The 20,141-nt window shown below is 48.1% G+C and overlaps 3 protein-coding genes across 3 annotated transcripts in view; 1 reads left to right on the top strand and 2 right to left on the bottom strand.

The window, feature by feature from the left end:
• LOC310753742 (magnesium transporter NIPA2-like) overlaps nt 1-6,140 on the bottom strand; it is a gene marked incomplete at its 3' end in the record, with an annotated part of 394,776 nt that extends 388,636 nt beyond the window's left edge. The window contains exon 1 of the mRNA XM_083595086.1: nt 6,089-6,140. The remainder of the gene's footprint in view (nt 1-6,088) is intronic.
• The window catches only part of LOC310753812 (inositol polyphosphate 5-phosphatase OCRL-like), a gene marked incomplete at both ends in the record, with an annotated part of 1,016,056 nt that overhangs the window by 571,650 nt on the left and 424,265 nt on the right, over nt 1-20,141 (bottom strand).
• Nucleotides 1-20,141, top strand: part of LOC310753904 (magnesium transporter NIPA2-like) — a 394,748-nt gene that overhangs the window by 296,877 nt on the left and 77,730 nt on the right. The window lies entirely within an intron of this gene.

A 20,141-nucleotide genomic window follows, 5' to 3' on the forward strand; every position in this document is an offset into this window, starting at 1 on the left:
GTTACAGTTACATCTTTTAAAACAGCTGTCAGTATATCACACTGTATTCCACTTGCCTTCCAAAGGAACACGTGGCTCTCCCCACATAGCGGGTTAGGTTGAGACTGCTGATCCAAAGTGATCAGTAATTTTTACGGTAATTACAATCCTGCTTTCCCTTGTACCAGCTTACCTTGACTTCAGTAAGGCCTTTGAAAAGGTCCCTCATGATATTATCGCAAAAAAACTAGTAAAATGTGGGCTAGACAAAGCTACTGTTAGGTGGATTTGTAATTGGTTGACGGGCTGAACCCAAAGAGTGCTCATCAGTGGCTCACCTTCATCCTGGGAAAAAATGACTATTGGGGTTCCACAAGCTTCTGTCCTGGGCCTGGTGCTATTCAATATTTTTATAAATGATTTGGATGATGGAATAGAGGGCGTGCTAATCAAATTTGCAAATGACTGCAAATTGGGAGGGGTTGCTAATACACCAGAGGACAGGGTCAGAATTCAAAATGACCTGAATAGCCTAGAGAGCTGGGCCAAAACCAACAATATGGAGTTCAATAAGGAGAAATGTAAGGTACTACACCTGGATAGAAAAAATGAAATGCACAGGTGGGGGACACTTGGCTTGACAACAGTACCTGTGAAAGGGATCTGGGAGTCTTAGCTGACCACAAGCTGAATATGAGTCAACAGTGTGATGTGGCAGCTAAGAACGCCAATGCAATTCTGGGCTGCATCAATAGGAGTATAGTGTCTAGATCAAGTGAAGGAATGCCACCTGTAATGGTTATATGGGGTTGCTCGTGCGTAAGTTGCCGCCACTCCTGGCTAGGTTGCCTGGTTAAACCTTTTCCTGGCTGGACAGCCCTTCACTTCGTGGCTGTTTCAGTCGCTAGCAGAATCCGTCAGTGGGCGTTTCTTGAACTTCTTCCAGCAAAGAAGTTCTTTGACGCCAAGTCTATGCCTACTTTCCCTGCGCGGAAGTCTTCTGCGCAGGGTGGGTGTGGGTAGCGGAGGACCTGTGCTCTCCCCGCTGGTCTCCGGCGAAGAGTCCTGGAGCCCCCTCTCCGATTCCCCCATCCGCCCCCCTTTATCCCTGGTGTTACGCTGATTTCCTTCCCCAGCCGATGAGTTCCCTCTCTCCCTGCTGGGCCCTTCTCCGGCATCGCTTGGGAGCCTTGCCTCCACTTCTGGCTCCGATGTCAGTTCCCTGACAGCCACCACACTATTCTGGTTGGTCAGACCACACCTGAAATACTGTGTCCAGTTGAAGAAGGATATTGTCAAGTTGGAGCATGTCCAGAGGAGGGTGACCAAAATGTAAAAGGTCTGGAATCCAAGCCCTATGAGGAGAGACTTAGGGAGCTGGATTTGTTTAATCTAGAGAAGAGAAGATTAAGGAGTGACATGATAGCCATGTTTAAATATTTGAAGGGATGTCATGTTGAAGAGGGTTTCTGCTGTTCTAGAGACTAGGATGCAGAATAATGGATTCAAACTTTGGGAAAAGAGATTCCACCTGGGCGCGGTAATCCAGTCAGGGAAAAAGGGAGGCATACTATGTTTAGGGCACCGTTTCCAGCCCCTTCCCCTTTTCGGGGTGAGCATAGTGGATCCTAAAAAGGGCTGCTCAGTCATGGATACAGCTGCTGAGCTGCTCAACTGCCTCATTCCTTGAGTCAGAACGACTGAACGCCCATGTGTCGGTTCATGACTAGTGACTTTACATTCCTGCCCCTGTAGCCATTTATTGATCACCGGGGGGAGGGTTTGGGGGGGTTGGGTTGGGTTTTTGGAAGACGCCTGTGCGTGAATTTGTTTTATGTGTGTAGATCAGTGCACGCTGACCAATGCACAGCCTTCGCAGTAGGGCTCTGTTCTGATGGCATAAGTAGTCACGACGAACTGGTGGATCCTATCTGCTGCAGCCTTCATCCGCCTTCAGAGCTGTTGTAACACACTGCTTGTTATCACCCACCTGTTCTGCCGTTGAGGACTTCTTGGATCATTCTTTGTCTAGCTCCTTCCCTGTTATGTACTTAGCTTGGATCCTAGAACAATAGGCAAGTAGGATCCTAGAATGCAAGAACTGATTGGCTTGCAGGAAAAGACCAATCAGGATCCAGGAGGGAAGCAGAATCAGCCAGTCAGACGGGACTCATTGTGTAAATAATGTATATAAAAGCCTGAGGTTTGGGGGAAAATTCAGTCACTGTTTTACAAGCTGCAATAAAGAGCATGAAATCACTACAGGACTCTGAGCATATTTAATTTTCTTTGACCTTACCGCCTTGGGTGACCCTGCTGGGAGTACGAGATTCCCAACGGCTTCGCTCACAAGGGTCATAGGAATGTGCAAGCCCATTCACCATGACAAGTGAGAGAACTGAGATAGATTGCACTGAGCCCTGGTCTCATTAGACAAAGCGTTCCACCAAAAAGGCTCTGGCTCTGGTTGAGGACAGCTGGATATGTTTTGGGCCAGGGACCACCAGTAGGTTGCTGTTAGATGAGCGTCACACTCATGGGGGGTGTATTGGAAGATAATTCCCACAGATAAGAAAGGTCACAGACTGTTTAGGGCTTTAAAGATTAGCACCAAAACATTGAACCTGATTCGATACTCCACCTGGAGCCAATCCAGCTGATGAACAACCAACTGAATGTGGGCTCTCCACAAAGTCCATGTAAGAACTCATGCATCTGCATTTTAGACCATTTGGAGTTTCTGGAGCAGTCTCAAGAGTAGCCCTGCATATCTCTCTCTCTCTCTCCCCCCCCCCCTCTCCCTCTCTCTCTCTCTCTATCACATTTATACCCTGCACTCCCCGGCTCAGGTGTACAGCAAGTTAAAGTAGTCTAGTCTGCAGGTGACTACTGCATGGATCACCATGGCTAGGTTGGAAAGGGACAGGTACAGTACCGATTGCCTAACCTGACATAGATTCAAAAATTCCAGTTTGGCTACATTTGTGACCAATGCCTCCATAGAGACAGAAGCATCCAGGATCACAAAGGGACTCCTGATGGCAGCTACAGGTGACTATTGCGCCCCATGAAGAGCTGGGAGCTGGCAAACCAAACTGAAATAATTCTGGCCCAGCCATTGGGCGCCCATCTTTAATGGATAGAGATTCAGCTGACCCCGTTTCCTCCATCCAGACACACCCACCTAAAAATTGGCCAATATATCCAGGGTAGCATCTGGCCAGGGCCATGAAGCAGTAGATCCATGATGTTAGTGGTCAGATCTGTGGTTATGTACAAGATATTTGAATAAAGGGTGAATTTGGGGTTCCCCAATGCAAAAAGTGTGATGATCCATGAGGATCCGTGCTTCAAAACCATGTTTTTGGGCCATGGAGTGGCCAGGAAGCCGTGGATCCGAGTTTTTTGTGGTGCAGGCTGTGCCCATGGCCATGATGTGTGATTTGACAGTGAATTTGGGGTGGCCCAATGCAAAAAGCATTAGGATCCATGAGGATCCGTGGTTCGGAACCACGTTTTTGGGCCACGGTATGGCCAGGAAGCCGTGGATCCGTGTTTTTTGTGGTGGATGCTGTGCCCATGGCCATGATGTGTGATCTGACAGTGAGTTTGGGTTGGCCCAATGCAAAAAGCATGAGGATCCATGAGGATCCGTGATTCAAAACCACGTTTTTGGGCCATGCCGTTGCCAGATAACCGTGGATCCTAGTTTTCTGTGGTGCAGGCTGTGCCCCTGGACACGATGTGTGATTTGACAGTGTATTTGAGGTGGCCCAATGCAAACAGCGTTAGGATCCATGAGGATCCGACCTTCAAAACCACGTTTTTGGGCTATGGAGTTGCCAGGAAGCCGTGGATCCGAGTTATTTGTGGTGCAGGCTGTGCCCCTGGCTACGATGTGTGATTTGATAGTGAGTTTGGGGTGGCCCAATGTGAAAAGCATAAGGATCCATGAGGATCCGTGCTTCAAAACTCCGATTTTGGGTCACAGTATGGCCAGGAAGCCGTGGATCCGAATTTTTTGTGGTGCAGGCTGTGCCCATGGACATGATGTTTGATCTGATGGTGACTTTGGGCTGGTCTTGTGCAAAAATCATGAGGATCCATGAGGATCCATGCTTCGGAACCACGTTTTTGGGCCACGGTATGGCCAGGCAGGCGTGGATCCGAGTTTTTTGTTGTGCAGGCTGTGCCCCTGGCTATGATATGTGATTTGACATTGAGTTTGTGTTGGCCCAATGCAAAAAGCGTGAGGATCCATGAAATCCGTGCTTCAAAACCACGTTTTTGGGCCACGGTATGGCCAGGAAGCCGTGGATCCGTGATTTTTGTGGTGGATGCTGTGCCCCTGGCTATGATATGTGATTTGACAGTGTGTTTGGGTTGGCCCAATGCAAAAAATGTGAAGATCCATGAGGATCCGTGGTTCGGAACCACGTTTTTGGGCTGTGGTATGACCAGGAAGCTGTGCATCCGTGATTTTCATGGTGCCGGCTGTGCCCCTGGACATGATGTGTGATTTAACGGTGCGTTTTGGTTGGCCCAATGCGAAAAGTGTGAGGATCCGTGAGGATCCGTGCTTCAAAACCACGTTTTTGGGCTGTGGTATGACCAGGAAGCCGTGGATCCATGATTTTTGTGGTGGATGCTGTGCCCCTGGCCATGATGTTTGATCTGATGATGACTTTGGGCTGATCTTGTGCAAAAATCATGAGGATTCATGAGGATCCGTGGTTCGGAACCACGTTTTTGGGCCACGGTATGACCAGGAAGCTGTGGATCCGTGATTTTCATGGTGCAGGCTGTGCCCCTGGCTATGACGTGTGATCTGACGGTGAGTTTGGGTTCGCCCAATGCGAAAAGCATGAGGATCCATGCTTCAAAACCACGTTTTTGGGCCACGGAGTGGCCAAGAAGCCATGGATCCGTGATTTTCATGGTGCCGGCTGTGCCCCTGGACATGATGTGTGATTTAACGATGCGTTTTGGTTGGCCCAATGCGAAAAGTGTGAGGATCCATGAGGATCCGTGCTTCAAAACCACGTTTTTGGGCTGTGGTATGACCAGGAAGCCGTGGATCCGTGATTTTTGTGGTGGATGCTGTGCCCCTGGCCATGATGTTTGATCTGATGGTGACTTAGAGCTGGTCTTGTGCAAAAATCATGAGGATCCATGAGGATCCGTGTTTTTTAACCATGTTTTTGCGCCCCTGCGGCCCCACGAAATAGTGGATGCATGATTTTTTTGATGCTGTCTACAGAGTAACACATGGTCTACAGTATCATGGTGGTTTTATTTAATTTGAATGAAAAAATCATATGAATTCACGAGGATCCGTCTAGATCCGCCTTTTACCTTTTTCCAGATATGCAGATGACACAACTTTGATGGCAGAAAGTGAGGAGGAATTAAAGAACCTTTTAATGAGGGTGAAAGAGGAGAGCGCAAAATATGGTCTGAAACTCAACATCAAAAAAACGAAGATCAGGGCCACTGGTCCCATCACCTCCTGGCAAATAGAAGGGGAAGAAATGGAGGCAGTGAGAGATTTTACTTTCTTGGGCTCCATGATCACTGCAGATGGTGACAGCAGTCACGAAATTAAGAGACGCCTGCTTCTTGGGAGGAAAGCAATGACCAACCTAGACAGCATCTTAAAAAGCAGAGACATCACCTTGGCAACAAAGGGTTACTCTGCCTACAGAGTAAGACATGGTCTACAGTATCATGGTGGTTTTAATTAATTTGAATGAAAAAATTATATGAATTCATGAGGACCCGTTTAAAATCAGCTGGATCCGCCTTTTATCCTTTCCCATAAAGGATTAAAGGGGATTACTTTGTTTGGGCGGAAAAGCAGTCACTCCCCTGCTGTTTCCCCAGTCAAGTAACACCCGCCCCTAATTTTTTTATTTTTTTGGGGGGGGGGGAATTACAGGTAAAGTAAGATTATAAGGGACCAAGGCCACTCCGGATTTATTAAAACGGATTTTTGAAAGGAAGCTTTCCGCGGTTCCCCTAAGAGCGAGGGGGGCCCCCCTAGGCCTGAGGTGAGCAGGGAGGTAGAGGCCTGCCTAAGGGCGGCGGGTGGGGTGGCGCGCGTCGGTACCTGTTGCTGCCGTCGCTCTCTTCCCTCTCAGCAGCAGCGGCCGGCCTCCCTCAGCGTCCCTTCCTCTCTCCGCCCCGTGACCGCTTGTTCCGCTTCCGAGGCTTCCGGGGCGGGGAAGGGGTGGCCGGCTTTGGCGTACAGGGCGGTGGCTTGCCGGTGAGTGACGCGGGAAGCGGGAGTGGGCGAGGCGCGCCTCGGGGTGGGGGTAGGCCTCTCCTGAGCACTGCTGTTCCCAAGCCCAGCTCACCGAGGCCTCCGCCGGCCCCAGATCCTTCCCTAGACCCTTCCTTCCTTTCATTTCTCTGGACTTTTCGTCTTTCTCTCTCTCCGCGCCATCTCACCCCCAAAAGACCCCCCACCCCCAAGGGGGAAAAAAACCACCTTCAAGGCTCCCCATACCCCCGCACCACCACCCCCGATGAAAATAGGAGCGCCCCGCTATCCCATGATGATGATGATCACTAGGGACGTCGTAAGGAAAAGCGGGACATTCTGGGCTCAAATCCAGAAACCAGGATGGTTTCTTTGTAAATCTGGGGCTGTCCTTTGAAAATAGGGACACTCGGAGAGTCTGGGAGCCTGCACCCTAAACAGCACCCCAAGACTCGTTCCTTACTCTTCTCCAGGCCCACTGCTATCCCATGTCTGCTTCAAACCCGCCCCCAATAACCCTAATGAGCACCTTCAAGAACACATGGAAAGAGATATCCCAGTACTAAAGCAGCCCCCACAACCCAGGTCCCCCCCCCCTTTCCTTTCTTGCAGCTCGGAATTCTTCCTTCCCCCACTTTGCAGTGGCCCCAAGCCCCAGGCAGCCTCCTGACAAGGAGGTGTAGGAAAGAACCCCCCCACAAGAGTTGCTCTTTTCCTCCCAAACCCACAGTTATTTTCTACCGCACCACTTTAGTTTCGTCTATGCCCCCAACCCTAAATGGCACCCCCAAGGAAGCATTGGAAAGAGATTCCCCAACCCTGCAACAGTTCTCCTTCCTTTCTCTCTCTCTCTCTCCCCCCCAAACTCAGAACTCTTCCTTGATCATCCACGCCTGTTGCCTCCACATTTGAGAGCTGTTTTTTCCACCCGGCAGAACATGGGGTGCATGGTTAAGCCATGGTACTCATTTCTACAGGAAGCTGAAATGGCCACCAAACTGGATGGCTTTAAAAGAGGATTAGACAAATTCATGGAGGGCATGACTATTCATGGATGCTAGCCATGATGGCAATGCTTGATATCTCCAAAACCGGAGGCGGTATTGCTTCTGAATGCCAATTGCTGGAAACTGCAGGAGGGGAGATATGCTCTCATGCTTGGGTCCTGCTTGTGGGTTTCACACAATATAAATTGAAGCAGAGTTTGTGTACTAATTAAAAATAAAATAAAATGAAGAACTTAAAAGAGGCTTTCTGCAACAGACCAAAAGCCCATCTAATCCTCCATCCTGTTCTCAGTAGTAGCCAGCCAGATGCCTGTGGGGAAACCTGCAAGCAGGACCATCAACTGTGGTGAGGACTGCAGGGCTTGCTCCCTTCCAAGGCCTTTTCCAGCTGGCCCAGGGGGCGGGGCTCAGGCCCTCACACTCCCAGCTACAAAAGGACTCCTGTGGCAGTGTCTAGAGAGTGGGGCTGGACTCATTTGGAACAAACTCTTGGGGAAGTATGGGGTTGTTCTGCTATTGCTTCCCTGTTCCAAGTGTCTAATGTGTTTTAAAATGTCCTTAAGCAGTCGGTGGCATTTTAAGTTTTTTCTCCCCCCCCCTTTTTTTTTGCTTTGGTGGGGGGTGGGATGGATATCTGGTTGGGGATTAATTTTAGTATAACTGTGGCTGCAATGGCGCAAAAACATGGTTAAAAAACACGTATCCTCATGCATTATCATGATTTTTGGGGTCTGGGTTAAAGGTGGATCTACACGGATCCTCATGGATCTTCCACTTTTAAAAAACTAACTCCAACTAATCCAGTGTCAAATCACAAATGGAAGGCACGGCTACAGACTGGACTGTAAAAAACGTGGATCCAACACTGTCACTCTGCAGCCCCAGAAAAACATGGATCAGAGGCATGGATCCTCATGAATTCATATGATTTTTATATTGAAACAAATTAAAACCACCATGATACTCTGGACCACATCTTAGTCTGTAGGCAGAACCAAAAAAATCATGCATCCACTGTTTCGTGGTGTCACAATGGCGCAAAAACGTAGTTTCAAAGCACAGGTCCTCATGGATCCTCACCCTTTTTGCATTGGGCCACCCCTAACTCACTGTCAAATTACACATCATACACATGGGCACAACCTGCACTACAAAACAGTTGGATCCACGGCTTCCTGGCCACTCCATGGCCCAAAAACGTGGTTTCGAAGCACAGACCCTCATGGATCCTCACGCTTTTTGCATTGGGCCACCCCTAACTCACCGTCAAATTACACATCATGCCCATGGCCAGAGCCTGCACCACAAAAAACTCGGATCCATGACTTCTTGGCCACTCCATGGCCCAAAAACATGGTTGCAAAGGGGTCTGGGTTAAAGGCGGATCTACATCTACACTTTTTACATCTACATCTACACTTTTAAAAAAATAACTCCAACAAATCCAGTGTCAAATCACACCTGGAAGGCACACCTAAAGACTGGACTATAAAAAACGTGGATCCAACACTTTACTGCGCTGCAGCACCACAAAAATATGGATCCGAGCCATGGATCCTCATGAATTCATATGATTTTTATATTGAAACAAAATAAAAACACCATGATACTCTAGACCACATTTAGTCTGTAGGCAGAACCAACAAAATCACGCAACCACTGTTTTGTGGTGCCACATTGGTGCAAAAACATGGTTAAAAAACACGGATCCTCATGATTTTAGCACTAGATCAGCCCGAAGTCACCATCAGATGAAATATCATGGCCATGGTCACAGCCTGCACCACAAAAATCATGGATCCACGGCTTCATGGTGACACCGTGGCCCAAAAACATGGTTTTGAAGCACGGGTCCTCATGGATCGTCATGCTTTTCGCATTGGGCCAACCCCAACTCACTGTCAAATCACACGTCATAGCCAGGGGCACAGCCTGCACCACAAAAATCACGGATCCACGGTGTTAGGTTTACAAGGGGTTGCTCGTGCGCAAGCAGGGCAAACCTCTCCCTGTCTGGCTGCTAATGTAAACTTTATCTGTCCGGAGAGCCACTCAGCCGTGGCCACCTCAATCGCTGGCAGAATCCATGAGTGGGCGTTTCTTAAACTTCTTCCTGCAAAGAAGTTCCTTGACGCCCAGTCTCCGCCTTCCCTCTCTGCGCGAAAGCCTTCTGCGCAGAGAGGGCGTGGGCAGCGGAGGACCCCTTCCTTCCCCGCTTGTCCCAGGCAAGGAGTCGTGGGACTGCCTCGCCACATCCGACTCCTGCATCCCCTCTCCACTGGAACTGCGTTTATTCTCTTCCTCAGAAGAGGAGCTGCTTCTCCTGATCCCCTGGGGCTCTCTATAATCCCTCTGGCTTTTGCTCTCTTCCTCCGGCACTGATGGCAGTTCCCTGACATCCATCCCCTCCTCAGGATCCCCCTCACCCCTGGCGAGATCTTGCAATGCCTCCCCCTCTCTCTCTTCGACAGGCGATGTGGGGAATCCCCTGAAGGAACTGTCATCATCTTCCGAGGATTCAAAACCGGCCTCCCACCCCCTCGGATCCCCTACAGCTGGTTGAACCTCCCAGTCTGATTCCTCTCCCGTGGACACCTCCCCTCCCTCCTCTTCGGAGGCAGGAAAACCCATGAAGTCCCCTTCGTCGTCTGTGGGTCCAAATTCTTCCTCCCAAAATCTAGCTAATGGTTTAGGTTTATGCGGGAACAAACCATGAAATTCTTCCACGAGATACCCCTCAGTGATAGATTCAGCAGGCACCCACGTGTTTTCAGAGCTGGGTTCTCCCTCCCAGGCTACCAAGTACTCTACTTGGTGACCTCGCCATCTCGAATCGAGTATTTCCGTAGCTTCATTACAGTGTTCCCTCTCCTCCACCTGCGGGTGGGTGGTAACCTCTTCCTCCCTTCCCGGGAATTCCCGCCCCTCCCTGTGATGTGAAAGTAGGGACCTATGGAACACCGGATGTATCTTCATGCTATCAGGCAACTTGAGTTTGAATGCCACTGGGTTGACCTGCTGTATCACCTCAAAGGGCCCCAGTCGTCTAGGCTGTAACTTTTTGCACCCTCCCTTTAGGGGCAACCATTGGGACGACAACCACACTCGGTCTCCCACCCGTATGACCTCCCCTTCCCGACGGCGCCTGTCTGCCTGCCTTTTGTAAACTTCCTTGGCCCTTTCCAAGTTTAGCCTGAGTTGCTGGTGTAAGGCTTGCATTTCCTCGGCAAACTGCTCAGCCGCAGGTACACTCCACCCCTCCTCTCCACGTCCTGGGAAAGCTCTGGGGTGACACCCGTAACTGGCCATGAAAGGGCTCATACCCGTGGACACGTGTTCAGCGTTATTGTACTCATATTCAGCCAGTGCTAATTTCTCTACCCAATCGTTCTGCCTCTCACTGACATAGCAACGTAAATACTGCTGGAGTATTCCGTTCGCTCTTTCGGCCTGTCCGTTGGTTTCTGGGTGCCTCGCCGCCGAGAAGCTCACTTCGACCTGCAGTAAGCTCATGAGTCTCCGCCAGAACCGGGAGGTAAATTGTCTTCCGCGATCAGAGATTACTCTCAATGGGGTGCCATGCAGCCTAAAAATGTGGTCCACAAACAGCCTGGCTGTCTCCTCTGCCGACACTGCATGCGAGCAAGCCACGAAATGGCACATTTTAGTCAGCAGATCGACCACTACCATTACCGCTGTCTTTCACCCTTGACTTGGGCAGATCTGTCATAAAATCAATGGACACCGCCTCCCAGGGCCTCTCCGGTGTTGGTAAGGGCTCTAGTAACCCTGCGGGGGCGGTCCTTTCCCCCTTTGCCCTCTGGCACTTGTCGCACCCTCGTACATATTCTCGTACATCTTCCCTTACCTTTGGCCACCAGAACTGCCTGGTGACTAGTAACATGGTTTTGTGCTGTCCAAAGTGCCCAGCTGTTGGGTTGTCATGGAACTGTTTGAGTATCTTGCCCCTCAATACCTCTCCCGGGACATACAGAGCGCCCTTGTAGTACAGTAGCCCTTCCTTTTCCTCGAACCCCCCATTGTCTTACTTTCCGCCTCTGAGCTCCCGGATTTTAGTCTGAGCAAACCCATCGTCTCTGGTGAGTCCTGCTAGCTCCTGTTTCCCTACCAACGCTCCCCCACACACCCACCGGTCCTCGGGGAACATGTGTCTGGCCTCCGGAGGCCCTTCCATGTATTCCGGCTTCCTGGAGAGTGCATCCGCTCTAACATTTTCCCCTCCAGGCACGTATTGTATTTCGAAGAAAAACTTGGCGAACTCCTGGGACCATCTGACCTGTCTCTGGTTAAGCACGCGCGTTGTCCGCCAGTATTCCAAGTTCTTGTGGTCTGTTCGGACCTGGATTTTGTGCCACGCCCCAACCAAAAGGTGTCTCCATCGTCGGAATGCCCGCGTAAATCGCAAGCAATTCTCGCTCATAAACAGTGTAGTTTTGCTCTGACTTGCTCAGCTTCCTAGAGAAAAAGGCACAAGGCCGCCATTCCTCCTTGGCCCCGGGTTGCAACAGTACAGCTCCAATGGCGCGGTCGGACGCGTCCGTCTCCACTCTCATGGGCTTCTCCGGATCCACGTGCAGGAGCTGCTCTTCCAAGGCGAACGCTTTCTTCAACCTTTCAAAAGATTGCTGCGCTTCCTCTGTCCATGCGAACTTCTTTTTGCTGCTAAGACAATCCGTTATGGGTGCTGTTAGGTGAGCGAAGTTCTTTATGAACTTCCTGTAGAAGTTGCTGAACCCTAGGAACCTCTGCACATCCTTTCTGTTTTGGGGGGCCTTCCATTTCAGCACGGCCTTTACCTTGTCTGGGTCCATAGCTAGTCCTTTGTCTGACAACCTGTACCCCAGGAACTCGACCTCCTGGGCGTGGAATTGGCATTTTTCCAGCTTGACCCACAACTGATGCTTCTTCAATCTCTGCAGCACCTCCCTGACGTCTCTGACGTGTTGCGCTTCGTTCTCTGAGTAGATTAAAACGTCGTCCAAAAAAGCTACGCAATTCTTGTACAGTAGGGGCCCCAACACATGGTGCATGAAGGCTTGGAAACAGGCGGATCCCGATTGTAATCCAAATGGCATGACCAAATACTCAAAAGCCCCCAGGTGGGTGAACATGGTAGTTTTCCATTCGTCCCCCTCCCTCATTCTAATCATATTGTATGCCCCCCTGAGGTCCAGCTTGGTAAAAATGTTCCCCTGCCTCACACGTGTCAAAATATCATCAATCCTGGGCATTGGGAAGGCCACGGGTTCTGACACCAGGTTTATGGCCCGGTAATCCACGACTAATCTGGGCTGATTGGTCTTTTTTTTTTGCCTGCATTGGTGGTGTCTGGTGTGTCACTTCCCCCCACCCAGCAGCTCCTTGCCATCAATGGTGGTCACCTGCAAGGGGAAATCTAGTGGCAACAGGCTCAGCTGGTGCTCCAGAGCGAAGTCTCTACTGAAGAAATTACATGACGAACCAGAATCTAGCAGGCCATTCACCTTGACTGGGTGCCCATTTGGGATTTCTAGCACCACTTCAATGGCTATAGCTGCCTTGGGAGGGTCAGGTCGGGGCTCTTTTACTGGTCGCTGGCCTGGCTGCTGCCCCTGCTGGTCGGCAGCCAGGCTTTGTCTTTTTTTTTATAATAAATTTTTATTGATTTTACAACATATATTAAAACACAATACAACCAACAATTGACGAAACATAAACAGACAAACATATAAACACGTATAATTTCTTAACCTCTCCTTCTTAAACCTTGTTTCCACGACTTCCCCATACCTCCCTTTTCTGCATCCCTGTTTTAAACTTTTCCAGCAACCCCTAATTTCAGTACTTGCAATTCAGTTTCTAATCCTTTTCCTCTTACCCAATTATTTATCACTGCAATTCTGTTTTACATTACCCATGACATTTTAGCACTCATTAATTTTACAACAATTCTTAAGATAAACTTTAAATTTCTTCCAATCTTCTTCCACCGTCTCTTTCCCTTGGTCACGGATTCTGCCAGTCATCTCAGCCAGTCCCATATAGTCTATCACCTTCGTCTGCCACTCTTCCAGCGTGGGTAGTTCTTGTGTCTTCCAATACTTTGCTAGAAGAACTCTTGCTGCTGTTGTAGCATACATAAAGAACGTCCTATCTTTCCTTGACACCAATTGGCCTACCATGCCCAGGAGGAAGGCCTCTGGTTTCTTATGAAAGGTACACTTAAGGACCTTCTTAATTTCATTATAGATCATTTCCCAGAAGGCCTTGATCCTTGGGCACGTCCACCAAAGGTGGTAGAAAGTACCTTCAGTTTCCTTACATTTCCAGCATTTATTATTGGGCATATGATAAATTTTTGCAAGCTTGACTGGGGTCATGTACCACCTATAAATCATTTTCATAATGTTCTCTCTTAAGGCATTACATGCCGTAAACTTTATACTGGTAGTCCATAACTGTTCCCAGTCAGCAAACATAATGTCATGACCAATGTCTTGTGCCCATTTAATCATAGCTGATTTAACTGTCTCATCCTGTGTATTCCATTTCAACAGCAAGTTATACATTCTTGACAAATTCTTAGTATTGGGTTCCAACAGTTCTGTTTCTAGTTTTGATCTCTCCACCTGGAAACCAATTTTCCTGTCCTGTTTGAAAACTTCATTTATCTGGTAATAATGTAGCCAGTCTCTTACTTTTGACTTCAGTTTCTCATAACTCTGCAATTTCACTTTTCCCTCCTCATATTCTATAATTTCCCAATATTTTGGCCATTTAGATTCCATATTAAGTTTTTTCACTTCCTTAGCTTCCATTGGTGACAACCACCTAGGGGTTTTGTTTTCCAACAAATCTTTATACCGAATCCAAACATTGTATAATGCTTTCCTGACAATATGGTTTTTGAAACCTTGATGAATTTTAACCTTGTCATACCATATATATGCATGCCAGCCAAACCTGTTATTGAACCCTTCCAAATCCAAAATGTCTGTGTTTTCAAGAAGCAGCCAGTTTTTCAGCCAGCAAAAAGCCGCTGATTCATAATACAATTTTAGGTCCGGCAGGGCAAACCCCCCTCTTTCTTTTGCATCAGTTAGTATCTTGAATTTTATTCTGGGCTTTTTGCCCTGCCAGACAAATCTAGATATGTCTTTCTGCCACCTCTTGAAACAATCCATTTTATCCACAATCTGCAATGTTTGAAACAAAAACAACATTCTCGGCAAAACATTCATCTTAATAACAGCAATTCGGCCTAACAAGGAAAGTCTCAAATTTGACCATATTTCTAAGTCTTTCTTAACTTCTGTCCAACATTTCTCATAATTGTCTTTAAATAAGTTCACATTCTTAGATGTCAAATTAATCCCCAGGTATTTCACTTTCTTTGCTACCATTAAACCAGTTTCACTCTGAAACTTCTCTCTTTCAGCAACTGTTAGATTTTTATCCAGTACTTTCGTTTTCTGTTTGTTTAACTTAAAACCTGCTACTTGACCAAATACTTGTATTAGCTCTAAAACTCTTCTCGTACTAGTGTCTGGCTCTTGTAAAGTTAATACTAGATCATCTGCAAACGCTCTCAGTTTGTATTGTTTAGCTCCGACCTGAATCCCTTTAACCAGCTGGTCCCCTCTGATCATGTTTAATAAAACCTCCAAGACAGATATAAAAAGTAATGGGGACAGGCAGCCAGGCTTTGTCGTTTCCCTGAGCCGGCCCCTTCTCCTCCTCCTCGTCGTTGCCTGCCGTCCCCATCATGCCCTGCCAGGCTTTTCGTTGGGGGCAGACCTTCGCAAAATGTCCTGGCCGCTGACAGAGGAAACACTTCTTGGTAGTTTTCCACTCCTTCCCCTCCTTTTTTCTGACCTCACTGGCGTTTGAAACTTCGCGCGCGCGCGCGCTCCATCTATTTCCATCGGCTCTGCCGCTTGGGAAGGCTCCCTCGGCATTTCAGGAATTGGGTTGCCATGGAAACGCTCCCCACTTATCTCCCTCTTTTCTTGAGCCCGCGCTTCTTGGCGTACACCAATCGCAAGCACAGTCTTTGTAAGCTGATCCATCGACCGCGGGCGGGGCGCTCTGGACAATTCATCTTTCACTTCAGGATTCAAACCTGCCTCAAACAGCGCTTGTACGGGTTCAGAATCTAGATCCCACCCGAGCTTGTGCACTAACGTTGCGAAACGTGACCAGTAGCTTCTGACAGACAGACTCCCCTGCTTGCACCCCAGCAGCTCCCTCCGGGTCACACTTCCCTCTGCCTCGCTGGAGAACATTGCGTCCATTGTCTTTCAACGCATCGTTCCCCGTTGCCATCAGGGGTCTGATCCATTCCCGCGCCCCATCCTGCAGATGTCCAATAATGTATGCCACTCTCTCCCTGTCATCAGTAAAGTCAACTTTTTGTAATTCCAAAGCGTATTGAATTTCAGTTTGGAAAGCATTGTTGTCCTGGGGCTTGCCTCCAAACTTATTTACCAGCCCGGGGACCTTCCTCCCTATCGGGATGGATCTGACCTGTGCATCCTGAGCCCGTCTCTCCTCCAGCCGCGCTGACAGCGTAGCGACATGTGCTTCTAGGTCTCAATTCCTCTCAACCAGACCTCGCACCATGGCTTCTTGCTCCGTCTCTCCGGCTGGCCCTGTCTGGCTCATCGTGCTGCCCTCCCCGGGTTGCGCCCGAGCAACATCAGAGAGTCACGGATTGCTGTTAGGTTTACAAGGGGTTGCTCATGCGCAAGCAGGGCAAACCTCTCCCTGGCTGGCTGCTAATGTAAACTTTATCTGTCCGGAGAGCCACTCAGCCGTGGCCACCTCAATCGCTGGCAGAATCCGTGAGTGGGCGTTTCTTAAACTTCTTCCTGCAAAGAAGTTCCTTGACGCCCAGTCTCCGCCTTCCCTCTCTGCGCGAAAGCCTTCTGCGCAGAGAGGGCGTGGGCAGCGGAGGACCCCTTCCTTCCCCGCTTGTCCCAGGCAAGGAGTCGTGGGACTGCCTCGCCACATCCGACTCCTGCACCCCCTCTCCACTGGAACTGCGTTTATTGTCTTCCTCAGAAGAGGAGCTGCTTCTCCTGATCCCCTGGGGCTCTCTATAATCCCTCTGGCTTTTGCTCTCTCCCTCCGGCACTGATGGCAGTTCCCTGACACACGGCTTCCTGGCCATTCCATGGCCCAAAAACGTGGTTTTGAAGCTCAGATCCTCATGGATCCTCACGCTTTTCGCATTGGGCCAACCCAAACTCACAGTCAAATCACACGTCATGGCCATGGGCACAGCCTGCACCACAAAAATCACGGATCCACAGCCTCCAAAAATCATGAGTTGCACTACAAAAATCACAAAAATGCCCTTACCTGCACTGTTAAATGTCACCACTGGAACATTATTATTAGAGCCGATAGGAGAATGTATGACCATATATTGTACCAAGATATGGTTCATCTTCAAGAACAGATCAAATACATGCCAAAGTATTAAAGAGGAGAAAAAATATGAAACTGCTTACATACTGTCAACTAATATCCAGATTCAAGAAAGCCTGTATGGCAAACATTTAAATCAGTGAAAAGACAGAATTTGAGTCTATCATAACAGAGTTTTACCTTTTGGGTAAAATTTATAAACTATTACTCAAATATGACACCGAGCCCGAACAAGCAAAACCTTATATGACAAAATGGATGCTGTCAGGGGCTCAGGAGCAGGAGCACAGGGGAGAGAGGAAATGGAGAGCGAAGGGGAAGAATCCGAGGGCAGCGTAGGGGAGTATGACAGTGACCCGAGAGATTCCATGAGCTTCTCCAGCGAATCAGAAGATTCCCAGAAGGGGGCACCGATGGTCAGGGCAAGGGGGGTCCCAGGGGGGACGCACCAGAAACAAGGAGCCAGCGGGGAACCCCAAAGCAGCAGCGGGGGATCAGGACCAGTTTCCCCACCAGAGCGTAGTGGGGGGGAAGAGTCACATGTGTCAGGGCCAGCGTCTCCTCCAGCGGGGAGAGAAGGTGAGTCAGGGCTGACCACGCCTCCATCGGAGAGTGGGGGAAAGGAGGGGAGGTCAGTTGCAGCTAGCCTCCCCGGAGGGGGAAGCAGTGACAGCAGCAGTGAAACGGTCAGGAGGAAAGTTGCTGGCTGGGCGCGCGCGCCAAGTTCAAATGTATAGGCGCGGGGGACAGCAGGAGACCCGGATTGGGAACCAGCTCCTAAAGCCCGCCGGAGGGAGGGGGAAGGCTCAGGGGATTCAGCGTCAGAAGAGTCTAGAAAGGGCGAGACCCCAACGGACAGGCGGAACCAGAGGCGGAAAGAACAGAGGAAGAGGTGGAGTAAGGCTAGAGTCTTAAACTGGTGTCTGGGGGGAGGAGACTCAGACAGAGCAGCAGCGGTCTAACGGTTGAGACGTAGAGCTGCACGCTGCGGCTCTGGAAGTGAAACTGAACTTCAATAAAGACTTTCGTATTTAACAACGAAGTGGCGTTGGTCCTTTGTGAGCTGGGACCTCGGGCAGCTCTGACAGATGCAAAAATTTTAAGAGCAGTTTACAGGGGAACAATGAGAACAATTATGAATAAAGGAATTAAATTTACTGCAAGTTAAGCCCTAAAACAAAATTGGTACAGTGGAACCTCGGGTTGCAGACATAACCCGTGACAGAGGCACGTCCGCAACCCACAGTGTTCTCATCCTGAAGCGCCACGTCTGCGCAGGCGCCGGTGCAATTTGGCGCTTCTGCGCATGTGCGAGCGACGAAACCCAGAAGTAACCCGTTCTAGTACTTTCAAGTTTCCCGCACTCCGCAACCCAATAACACGTAACCTGAAGCGGCCATAACATGGTGTATGACTGTACAAAAATGTTCTTTCAATGGTATATAACTTTGAAAGATATACAGAAGATGAATAATGAAATGAATGGACATTGCTGGAAATGTCATAGACCTTAAGGAATCTTCTTCCATTTATAGTGGACCTGTGAAAAGACCAAAAAGTTTTGGAGGAAAGTTCATTTCAAAATTAAAAAATGTAACCCCCCCCTAAATTTGCATTGGACCCCAAAACTATGCCATTGGGAATGACTCCTTCAGCTACTGTATTGTGAAATCGTCAGTGGAACTATTTAGTTATATGACCACAGCAGTCAGAGTGGTGTTGGCTAACATATGGAAATCTGACATATGTCCTGAAATAGATGCATGAAAAGAGAAACTATCAGAATATGCAGTAATGGCAAAACTCGCCAATTTAGTAAATAATAGACTCATGGAGAAACATAAATATTTATAATTTGTATACAACTTAACAGAACTGTAACAAAATGAACATCTGTATGGATTTGTATAATAGACCTTAGGTTACAAAAATATTTCCTGTTTAAAAATAGAAGCTTTGTGTGTATATGATAAAGAAATATATAGTAGAAGAAATCTTGTCTGTCTGATCTAGAAATGAAATCATATTTTTAAATAATTTTTGTTTTAGATGTTTATAATCATATATGGTATTTCTCCAATAGCAAACTACCTAGAATTGGAAATAATATTTAGTACACTAACCTTTGTTTAACTCTTGATAAATGTCAGCTTGCTGAGTTATTTTGTACCATTGTGATTCAATGTTATACAGGTGAAACTCAGAAAATTAGAATATCATGGAAAAGTTCATGGAATATCATGGAAAAGTTCATTTGTTTCAGTAATTCAGCTTAAAAGGTGAAATTAATATATGAGAAAATCTCCTGGTAGACTGCTGCGTTGACCCTGGACTTAATGAAGCACAGTGGACCAACACCAGCTGATGACATGGCTCCCCAAATCTCTTTTCTGATGAGAGCAGCTTTTGCATCTCATTTGGAAACCAAGGACCCAGAGTCTGGAGGAAGAATGAGGAGGAACACAATGCCAGATGCTCGAAGTCCAGTGTGAAGTTTCCACAGTCTGTGTTGATTTGGGGAGCCATGTCATCAGCTGGTGTTGTTCTACTGTGCTTCATTAAGTCCAGGGTCAATGCAGCCGTCTACCAGGAGATTTTGGAGCACTTCATGCTTCCTTCCGCAGACGAACTTTATGGGGATGCTGACTTCATTTTCCAGCAAGACTTTGGCACCTGCCCACACTGCCAAAAGTACCAAAACCTGGTTCAATGCCCATGGGATTACTGTGCTTGATTGGCCAGCAAACTCGCCTGACCTGAACTCCATAGAGAATCTATGGGGCATTGCCAAGAGAAAGATGAGAGACATGAGACCGAGCAATGTGGAAGAGCTGAAGGCTGCTATTGAAGCATCCTGGTCTTCCATAACACCTCAGCAGTGCCACAGGCTGATTGCATCCGTGCCATGCCGCATTGAGGCAGTAATTGATGCAAAAGGGGCCCAAACCAAGTACTGAGTACATATGCATGCTTCTACTTCTGAGAGGTCCAATATTGCTCTATTTGCAGTCCTTGTTTTGCTGATTTCATTTAATATTCTAATTTTCTGAAATTGTTAATTTGGGGTTTTCTTCAGCTGTACGCCATAATATCACAATTAGAACAAATAAAGGCTTGACATATCTCGCTTTGCATGTAATGAGTCTGTCTCATATATTAGTTTCACCTTTTAAGTTGAATTACTGAAATAAATGAACTTTTCCATGATGTTGTAATTTTCCGAGTTTCACCTGTATTTGTGCTCAGTACTTTGTAGGATTTGATAATCTGCGAACTGTCATATTCCACAAGTTGGTATAATACAGCAAAATCCAAACACATAGTTTTCATCATCATGGCAGGGATGGTCCTTTTCCATAGAATTCTTATTCATGGAGTTGGTTTTTATATCCTGCTTTTCTCTACTTTAAGGAGTCTCAAAGCGGCTAAAAATCGCCTTTCCCTTCCACCCCCACAACAGA

Source organism: Podarcis filfolensis, assembly GCF_964270895.1.
Source record: "Podarcis filfolensis genome assembly, chromosome: W".
Classification (NCBI taxonomy): domain Eukaryota; kingdom Metazoa; phylum Chordata; class Lepidosauria; order Squamata; family Lacertidae; genus Podarcis; species Podarcis filfolensis.